Source organism: Miscanthus floridulus, chromosome 13 (genome assembly GCF_019320115.1).
Source record: "Miscanthus floridulus cultivar M001 chromosome 13, ASM1932011v1, whole genome shotgun sequence".
Taxonomy (NCBI): domain Eukaryota; kingdom Viridiplantae; phylum Streptophyta; class Magnoliopsida; order Poales; family Poaceae; genus Miscanthus; species Miscanthus floridulus.
In genome coordinates, this window is record NC_089592.1 from 57238857 (window position 1) to 57249968 (window position 11112).

Sequence of the window (11112 nt, forward strand, 5' to 3'; positions counted from 1 at the left end):
ATATTTTTACCTTCTCCTTACATGTCTACATTTGAATTTTTCCTCTTGCCGATTCTGATCACCTCATATTCTATAGTTCAGTTTCGGGGCAGTTTGGCACACACCCCTCCCTCTTGCCAATTCTGATCACCTCATCTTTCAGGTAACACATCCTCATACAAAGACATAACAAATTTTAGTTGCCATGGCCACCTTCCAGCCAAATTAGATCCAGAATCTTTGTTCTTGTCGGTTTAGTACAGTCTGGATTTTACATTAATAGGTTGCAGCTACACTGAAATTATCATTGCCTTACTATGGTTTTTGACTCGTGTAATCTTTTCATGCATTGCATCAAGTAGTTTTTTGTTGAGTACTTGGTTATAATATTGGGCTACGGCAATTTCTTAGCTTCACATGATCGAGTTAAATAGCTAATTGGGCCTTTGCCAATTGGATGTCTAGATCACCTGTCACTCACATTCCTTCTGATAATATATAGATGGAAGTACCTGCTCCTATAAGAATGAAACTGTCCATTCCCCATGATAGAAACATCACAAACAGTATGTCAAATGTTTGTCTCAACCTTCCTTCTTTACTACCTCAGCTATATTGTGCTTCTTGTCCTTAGGGGAATAGTTGCCTGGTCATCCCTTTTATTAAATTTCCTGGTTAACTACATTATACCTTTCTTGGCAAAACTATGGATCATTTCATTGGATGAACAAAATATTATGTTGTTGGAGGACATACGATGTTAAACTGCATGAATATAACATGGAGTGCATTCTTTTTAGTGATGGCCTTCCTCAGTTTCAAGGTGAATGAAATATGCTGAGAAAAAAAAAATTTCTTTGGAAAATAGGTTTGCCGAGTGTAATTCCTAAAAACACTCGGTAAACAATAATGGTATGCTGAGAAAAAAATATTTTTTTTCTGCTATATATCTTGTATAATTCAGCATTGGACCTAGGGACATAGTGAGATGCAAGTAAAAGATGTTTTTGAAAAAACTAACTTAGCACCTAAGGTGAAGATGTACATGTTGGAACATATTTGAGTTAGTGCATTTGAAACGCTTGCGATGTTCGTGACTTTGTGTTGATTTTCAGCACTCACCAGATTGATCCGGTGCCCCCTTAGGAAGTCGCTGGACTATGAGGTGCACGGTCAGGACTTAACAGTCCCTAGGGTTAGCCACAAGATTAGTCCAGTGGTTAACCACTAACTACACCAGACGATAGGTTAGCACTATTCACAGTGGGGTGTTTTCAACGGGGTGCACCAATTGATCCAGCGTGAAGCACTGGGTCAATCTGATGGCCAAAACTTAAGTTTTGGACCTCTTCGGTGAGTGTCGGATTAGTCCGGTGTGTGGCCTCTGTGCAGCACCGAACTATGTGTTAGAGTAGCCATTAGAGGACCTAACGTCTAGTTTGGCTATGATCGAGCACAGATTAGTCCGTTGTGGTGCCCTGAGGTACCACCAGACTATGTGCTAGTTTAAATTCTAGACTAGATTAAATTTGAGCCATCGGATTCAATGGAAAATTGATACTGTGGTGCTGGTCCGGTGGGTACTAGACCAGTCCGGTGCCTACGTACACAACCCACCAGCTTCTTTTCAATGGCTAGTTTTTTTTGGGGGACTTCTATATAAACGTGTTGGCCAGCCCTTGGTGAGCTCTCTTGGCATTCTAAACATTATAACACTTGTGCAATCCTCCAAGAACACCTCCCATTCATCTCCTTGCTTGTGATTGATCCAAACAGAGATTGAGAGAGGGATGTAGTGCATTTGCTTTATTGATTTTGCATCTAGTGGCACTAATCCATCTATTGAGCCTTAGTTTCCTTATTACTCTTGGTGGTCGCTACCACTTAGCTCGGTGGTGTGGAGATCGTTGAGGGGCTGTTGGTGATTGTTGCTACATCTGATCAAGTGATTATAATGGGCTCTTTTGCTTGTTCCCATGGGAGATTGTAAACAACAACTCTAGTGGAATGCTCATGGCTACTTGGAGTGCGTCTTGTGCTTGATTCTCGACACCCAAATTATGGGTCTAGCTTAAGTGGTTAGTTAGCACTCACATCATCACTTGGAGACTCGCGACAACATGGATGTGGGTTGTCGGCAACTAACCGAACCACGGCGATAAACTTGTGTACTTCTCTTGCCCTCGGTGGTTTGCTACTACTCACATTTGTATTTACATTCATATATTGTGCTTGTGTATGGTACTTGCTTCAATAGCTCACTAGAGTAGTAGTGTTAGTTGTTTAGTTATGTAGCTAGTTTTATTTGCTTAGCTAATTTGTTCTCGTTTAGTTTTTCATCAAGAGAAAAAGATATAGTTCTTTTTTTGTATTGCTTAACCTTTCAACCTGCTGCTCATGGAATTTGTATTAATTCCCTAATCTGCAACTTGTGGCATGGAAACTCTTTCATGTATTCAGTAGGAGAACGACTGTGAAGTATGTGTTTTCCCCAAGCTGACAAATAATGCTTATTGTCTGGTACCGTTTGGAGGGTCAGAGAAATCCTACAAGTTAGCGTTATGTATTTCTTTTGACTTGACATTTGAGTTACTGGGCTCTAAGTAGATAAAATCACAACGTGAAAAACAGTTTGTAGCAACGGAGTTTTTTTTTAGGGACGGCTGACATTGGAGCAGCCCCTACAGTGACGTGCTCGGGCTCCAGCACAGTAGCCGCCCCTACAAATGGCACAATAGGGGCGGCTGCGTCGATTTGTAGGGGCGGGTATTACCAGCCGCCTCAAATTCGCTTACTTGGACAGGAGTGGGCCACGTCACCCGAAATCCCCCTCCACAAAAATATCAGCCCGCTCCCTTCCTCATAACAAAAAAAACAGAACTCGCCCCATCATATCTCTCTCGGTCTGCCGAGGCGACGGCGCCCCAAAGGGCGGCACACCCACCACCCCTCGCCCTCCGTTCCCCTCGCCGGTGAGTCCACACCGGCGGCCTCCTCCCCCATCCGTTCCCCTCGCGGGTGAGTCTCGACAGTCTCTTCTCTTCCCGTCCCTCTCTCTCCCAATCTCTCCCGACGCAGCACGGTGGCGGCGCGGATGGGCCTCCATGGTGGCCTGCCCTCGGCGCGGCGGCGGCCGTCCTTCTCCTCCTCCACGCCCCCCTTGCACCAGGCGCGGGTGCCACCCGCCGCTGCCTCATTCCACCGATTCGCATGTGTTCCAATGCTTCACTAAACCCTAGCTGCCTCTGCTCGACGAAACCAGCTACATCACGAGCCACGGACCACACAGCACGGCCGACCCTGGCTGCAGGTGGCCTCTTCCTCGCCGGCAGCGCTCGCAGCTCAGCTCGGCTGCTGGATGTGGTAGTGCCTCATCCCGTTCTCCTGCGTCTCATTCTCCTCCCCTAGATCATCTATCTTTCCATTTTCCCCTTTGTGCAGGTAATTGGGTGCCGCTGGCAAGGGTGGCTGCTCGCTACAATATCTTTACAGAAATGAAGGGCACTCAAGTTACATGGCGACGGTAATGTTCAGAGCATGGCTATGTGCAGCACCTCTATAATTTTTTGCTTCAAAAATTTTATGTCGTCTTACCATATCTTAACTTTGTAGCTCATATTCCTCACATCCCTCGTGCAGGGCACCGATTGGCAAGCGGAGTTGCACCTATGAATCAAGCAGTCCCATGAATGCACCCCTTTTGAACCCAGGTCTCCTTCGTGATGCCCTCTAGGTACTTCCCCTCTCCATTTTCCTTTCTTGTATTTTGAATGTTACCAAAAAACTAGGATTGGAGAGTAGTGGACTTTTCTATTGTTATGGCAAAATTTGTGCAAGAAAAGATTACTAATCGCACGGATTGATGGCTCCCATTCTAAAGTTCGATCCATTAGCTTTTGAAACCAATTTGTTTAGCCAAATTTGGGGGCCACATGACTATTTATATGGCCATGAATTTTTCCGAGCAATATTCAGAGTTAAAGTGCCTCGCTACACAGTGTTTCAGAGAGGCTAATTATTCCGGTCCTTTGGCTTTAGCTTCTCATATGCCATCTATAATTCTATACTCATATATACAGTTATATATATGCAGCTATATTCATATCTACAATGTCATTATGGCCTAGCAGTTCTCTTTTGCATGTGTTGTTTTGTTTTCATTAGTTGCTATGCTTTTGTTCATTTGTTGCTGAGCACAGGTCCATTGTCAATGATGTCTTTAGTTCACATAATTCCCTGGTTGTTATGTTACTGAGCACACCCCATTGCCAATGATGTATTTACTCAGCATATATTCATGGTTGGGTGGCTGCAATAGGTGCCTCTGTTTCAGTTTGCTACATATCTATCTTCTTTGTTTTTTTCCTTATATGTTTCGGTCCTATTCTTCTGGTCCATCAAATAATACATTTGGGCTTAGGCTACATTGCGCCTGTTGGTCAGTACAATTTCGAGGTTAGTATATAATGTGCCTTTTCTGCTACATCTTCCTTTGTTTTTGCTTAAATTTGATTGGTCCATTTTATTGCTATTGCTGTTTGTTATAAATGCAGGATAAAGTATTGGAATTGGAATTTCGAAGCATAAAAAACCAATTTACTATACTCCAGGTGAGGTGTTATCTCGTGCCTATCCAGTTTCCTTTCTCTGTGCTTTTTTATTTGCCCAAACATGTGACCATGTATGGCGAGCCTACGCAGTCTTAGATTCATTCATAGTATTTGAAACGGAGCCAAATCATGTGAATTATTAGGTTGTTGTGTGTTTCCACAAAACTGCATCTGCAGCCTTCCAAGCTGTGTGACTGCGTACCTTCCTACCTTCATATGTTTAGTTGATTAAATATTTGTTGATTTCTTGTTGCCTATTGACATGACATATTTACATAGTATAAATGTGCTTGCCGTATTAAATTCACACAGCAACCACTGGATTTGTATAGGCGTTGATATCGGTTCTCAAGACGTATACATATCGACAATCCTCCTTAGCTTATATGTTTGTATACATACTTGTAACGTTCACTTTTGGATACTAACAAGTTGCATTGCTAAAATAATTCGAATAGGGCACTCAGGTTCTATGTAAATTGGACTTGTAATGGTAGTTTATATAATGCTCTTGTGCTTGTGGTCAGATTTGAATTATATATGTTCCGGTGAGATTTGAATTATATATGCATATATATATATATATATATATTAATTTGAATTGTAAATTTGAATTTTTTTTTGGCGAAAAAATATACTGTAGGGGCGGTTCTAAACTGAACCGCTCCTACAAACAGGTATTATAGGGGCAGCTGGTACTACGGCCGCCCCTACAAATCGATTTATAGGGGTGGCTGGTAACACCAGCCGCCTCTACAAAATCGATTTCTAAGGGTGGTCTGGAAACTGCCCCTACAAATACATGATTTGTAGAGACAGTATGATAGGGGTGGCTGGCCAAGCCGCCTCTACAAAGCCTCATCAGCCGCCCCTACAAATCATTCCTGTAGTAGTGAATGCTAAATGGTAATGCTACGGGTCCTAATGTCCGATGCGAGCACAAATCGTCGGATGCTCCCGCAGGCCCACCGCCCACGCCCACGCGTCCCCCCAAATAAAAAACTTGCCCTGCCACCGCATGCATCTATCCTCTTCCTACCCACGCCACTCATCCTTTTCACCCCCTCTCTCTTTATCCGTGGTGGCCCTCTCTCTCCACAGCGGCGCTCGCAAATGCCTCATCGGTGGTGGTGCTTACCCCTCCCAACTCCCTCCCCGCGCTGCCTCATCGCCATCTATGGCGGCGCTCGCAGCTGCCTCCCGCACGCTACGCGACCTCGTCGTCACCTGCGGCCGTCCCTCCTCAGAGTGAGCTCGCCGGTGTTAGAGACACGGTCCTCCCTGCTCAGCGCCGCCCTTGCCCCTGCTTAGTCACCTCCTCACTTGCACGCCATCCTATCGCCACTCTTCCTCTACTGCTTCGCCGCTGCCGTCAACCAGGCCCCCCATATATGTTTGATTTTGCATGTTGCAATGGTTAATTTTGAGATGTTAAGGTGGGAATTGGTGTTAGCATGGGGGGTATCCTTCTTCCTCGACAACTGACTTCGTGAAGGCATTGCTTTCATGTTGCAGCTTAATGAGGGTTGTAGTAGACTTTGTTCTCATGTTGCAACAAATAATAGTTCTTGCATTAGAATTTTGTTGTTGTTGCATGAGTTGGATGTTTCCATAGTCGAATTCCAACGTCTCCCTCTTACAGGAAAAAAGGGATTCCGATCAAATGTTACATGAACCATCTCCGTTTGTTCCAACAGGAATTCGTTTTTCTTATAATCTCATGGGATCAGATGATGTCATTCTTATCATATATTTCTCGTTGATGCAAACAATAAATTTTGATGTTGCATCTCGCATTGCTCCGTGTTGCAAAGTCACTTTTTGGTGGAATCACTTGTGACATGAGGATCCTCCAAGCCACTACGGAGCCAACCGTTGAGCGCACAGGCCCCACTGTCATTGAACCATCCGCCGTCCGCTGGATCCTTTGCCACGCTCTCTGACGGTTGCGCATCTTGAGCACGGGCACGAGTGGCTAGACGAGTCCCTTTGCCTCCGCGCCACAGGCAACGTCTGCTACCAATGGCCAATCTCAGCGGCTAAGGCACAGGATAATGTTGCGTTTGCGAAACGATAGCAGGGGAGAGGATAAGACTATGCTGAATCCATAGGAAGGGAAGCGGCATGAAGATAAGCATGGTGCGGGATTTTTTATTCGCATATTAATGTTTCAGTAGGAATTTGCACTATCCTACGCTAAGCATCCAGATCGGACGTCCGGGCGCCGAATGCTAAATCTAACACAGTGTGTTGTATTGTAATGCTAGATCTGACGATAAGGCAACCGAGAAGGGCGCGGGGTGCTCGCGGGCTTTGGTCGCCTGGTTTGCGACGGAGGCCCGCCCATCGTAGTGCGCACACGAAGCCCGGGGTGGACGGAATCCTTTCTCGCGGACAGTCGTTGCTTTTGTGCTCCTTTGTTTGCATGTTGACTCCGAACCGAACCTGATGACTCCGAATCCAGCTGCCACTCTTGTGCTACTTTGTTTGCATTCATGTTGACTACGAACTGAGCCTGAGCCTGACTCCGAATGGCCGTTTGGTAGTGCTTTGTGAGCCGCTTCACAAGCAGCATCACGTGAGCAGCAGCAAACTTTCCTCAGCCACTCAGCTTCGTTGGAGAAGTCCCCGAAAACACGCTCTGACAGAGGAATGAACGCAGGTAAAGCTGAAAAAACCCATCTTCACCCGGCTTGCTAGGACACTCACTACCCCAGCTGCGTTTTCTCCCGTCGGTCCAGCCCTTTCCCCTCGGTTCCGCGTCCTCCGTCAGCAGCACTGAAGCATCCCTGGCGTGGCAGCCAAACCATCTGGAGAGGTGTCTCCCGTCGGTGGGGCACCATCACGGAGATGCTCTGGCGCTTTTTGCAGGCAGCAACTGGACTCGCGCACGCTTCCTGGTGCCTTTTGCGCGCAGAAATTGGGTGGGCACACTGCTGCGAACTCATCTGGCCCACCAAACAGAGAGAGGCGCATGCAGCAAAATTATTTCGCCCCACGCCCGGTGTCCGTGACCCTCAGCTTCACTCCCGCAACGGTGCGACCTTATCTTCTATTCTTCCCCCAAATCCTCTCTCTCCTCACGCAACCACTAGGCGCTGCCGCCAGTCTCCAGCGCCGCCGCCCAGCCACCTGCGCTGTGCGCGGCCGCCCGGCGACCTGCGCCATGTGCCGCCTAAGCCTCCAGCGACCGCCGCCGCCCTAGCGACCTGCACCGCACGACATTGCTGCCCGGTGGCTAGCAACCCCGCCGCACTGAGCAACCAGCAGTGCCGCCGCTGCTCCCATCCACCACGCTGTCCGCCTCAGCCAGTAGCATGACCACACGCCGTGGGCCTCAGGCAGCAGCTCCCTCCGACGCCACAAGGTGCTGTGTCGATTTCGATTTCAATTTCTTCCTCCTTCGATTTTCCCTATTTAGATAAAAAATCAATTTTACATCTTGTAATTAAGTTGCTTCCGCCCTTGTTGATTGAGCTCTCATCTGACTTGATTTTGCCTCCGGCCATTTTTGTCTACTCGCTTCAGGGCTTATTTGTTCTTGCAGCAGTGGACGTCTAGCGGGAGCAACCTGGACTACCAACTCAGATCTGGCACCTCCATCTGGAAGAACTCTCCTATCATTGTCGAACAATAAGGTCAAACCACGCCTTGTCTCTCCTTCCTGGTTTCCTTTCTCCCTACACGAATTATTATCTAGCATATATCTTCTTCATTTGTGATAGCCTTGCTGTGGTGAATTAGCTGCTATTTGGTTGCTAGCTGTTGTGATCTGCTATATTTTGCGCAAATTTAGATATAACAAAAATTCCAGTGACTAATTTTGCTTTTGCTGCTCTATTTTTGCATTGTGATTCACTAGTTATGGTGTAGTAGCTGGATAGAAATTTGTTATTATGTCTTTTAGTGTTCTATTACTAGCTGTATATCAATTTTTATTTTGTTTGACTGAAGTAATTTGTGTTATGTCTGAATTGGTAACAAATTCCTCACTGTGATCTGGTTGCCTGTTGCTGCTTTATTTGGTTCTGTCTGTGAGCTGGCCTCGAAGTCTTGGATAACTACTGTGACTCTGCTAGCTACTAGTTAGCTCCTATTTTCTGACTCAAGTCGGCAGATAAGATATGACAGATCGTGGGTGGATGTATAGTGGTTGGAAGCGTGGTAGGCTATCAAATGAATGGGTTGACAAAACAACAGTTTTTGGATCATGTCTTCTCAATCCCTGAATTAGTTGAGTCTGATACAATTAGATGCCCTTGTTCCATATGTCGGAATTTTTTCAGGCATAAAAGGCCTATGATAGAGTTGCATTTGTGTCACAATGGGTTCAAGGAAAATTACCAAACTTGGACAGAACATGGTGAGAGGCAGGGAAATCAGAACCTTTAGATTGGTTATGAGGTAGAACATGAGGGATTTGGTGAGACAGATCGGATGGATGCTATGTTAGTTGACTTAGCTGGTGAACATCTAGGGAGGGGCTATAGATGGATCCTCTCATACTTCAGCCAACCTGGACAACTAGGATGGCCTCATTTGTGTGATGGCATGAAATATTTTGTGGGCCGTAGTCTTATCTTCATCGGACTACAGGTTATGGCTACTACTAGCAAGTTGGAAGGGCATGTGATGTGCAAAGAAGTATTTTGGTCGTCACGCAACAAAAGTGGCTTCTACATTTGTGCTATTCAAGGCATGTGTTCTAGACTGCTAGTTGTGAAGTAGCAGCTACATATTGTCTATGCACCGCATGCATGCTTGTGTAGAAACAGCTACATATTGCCATCAAAGCTGCATTCTGGTACCAGTAGATTGCTAGCTACCAGCAGATGGCCTCCTGAAGGGTCAAGGCATGTCATCTTGAAGCAATAGGTGCCAGATTGCGTATTGAAGGCATGTGTGTTTGTGCAGCAGCAAGTTGTGTTGGGAGCTAGATATTGCCTTCATAGGTGCCTGTTAGGAAACTGCCATTTGAACTGTTAGGTACCTAACTAGGAACCGTACTTGAAATTGTGCTAGCTGTTAGGTACCTAACTAGAAGGCTAACTAGCAGGCAGTAACTATAATTTAGCTTTGGATTGAGTTGTATTTGTTATGAACAACTTGAATGATGTTTTAAGACCATCTGTAATATTTATATTACTTGAGTATGGATGAATGGTTGAATGACTTGCTATATAATATTGTTGCATTGAGTGGTTAAATGAGCTGCTGTTAACAGTAATTTTAATGGCTCAAATTTTTGAATGTGCAAATTGGCAGGCAGATCATTTCCTACCAGAGTTACCTTGACACTAGGTAACTGACGGGGAAGACATTTTTTTTCCCTGATGGGTTACTGTCCGACAGGGAAAGTTTGAATATATCCTGACGGTAAAGTAACCGACACGGAAAGTTGGAAGCATCCCTTACGGTTTTGTACTCGACAGGAAATAGTTCCTGACGGGTGTCCAGAAACTGTCAGGCTAGGTCTTTCCTGACGGTTTAAGCCATCAGGGAATAGTTATTGACGGTTTTCCATCAGGGAAGGTCCACTTTCCCTGTCAGTCTATCCCTGATGGCTCAACCCTGATGGGTACCGTCACGGATAGTCTTCCCTAACGGTTTCCGCCATTTTCCCTGACGGTTGTGGCGGTCACGGAAAAAATGGCTCAGGTAGTGACTGGTGGGCCCCTGAGCATGGTAATAGGCGCATTTTTCCTCTTAGGCCAGCGTGGGGAGGACGACGCCACCGGCAGCGTGCGGACTATGGATGCGTGGAGGTCGTATGGATGATTGCTGGGACACACGGAAGGGCGTGCGCGGGCATGCTGCCGCCGGAGCGCGTAGTAGGTCGCCGCGCCGGTGCTAGGGTCACTGGGCTGCACGGACAGGCGCAGCCGTGTGGGGAGAGATGGCGGCACGGCCGCGCGACGAGCAACCCAGTTAGTGCTGGTAGCCAGTTGTGCGGTGCTCATTAGACGTGTAAAGCATAGCTAGCTAGGCTACAACTCGATTTCATGGCTCGTTGTTAGTTGTGACCACAAGCATATAAAGAAACGTTCTAAACATGAGATAACGTCAATTACCTTTTGACAGTCTGTTTTTACGTGAAAGCTTGGCTGTAAAGTTGGCTCAATTAGAGCTGAGTTTTTCCTTTTTGCCCAACAGACTTTGGTCGATGTTAGTTGAATTTAGCAGGTTATATGAGTGATGACGACATAATTACAATAACGCGTCTATATTAATATAGACATGTTGCATATATTGATGTAACAGAGAAAGATTAGGAAATTCTTAGCTAATAAGATTGAAACCCATGAACTCTTACCAAACTCATCTTACAATGCAAGATTACACAGAATTTTGACTAGAGCTGGCGCTTTATTAGCATGCGACAAGGAGATGTTGTTGTTTCAAGCTAAGCCTAAGGGAATGACTCGACCTCGGCACAAATGAAGAAGATGCGCCTGTAGCCGACAGCTGCTTCTTCCTCCGCCACCGGCGCCTTCCTTGCCTTGCTCCTGGTCCTCCTGCTCTC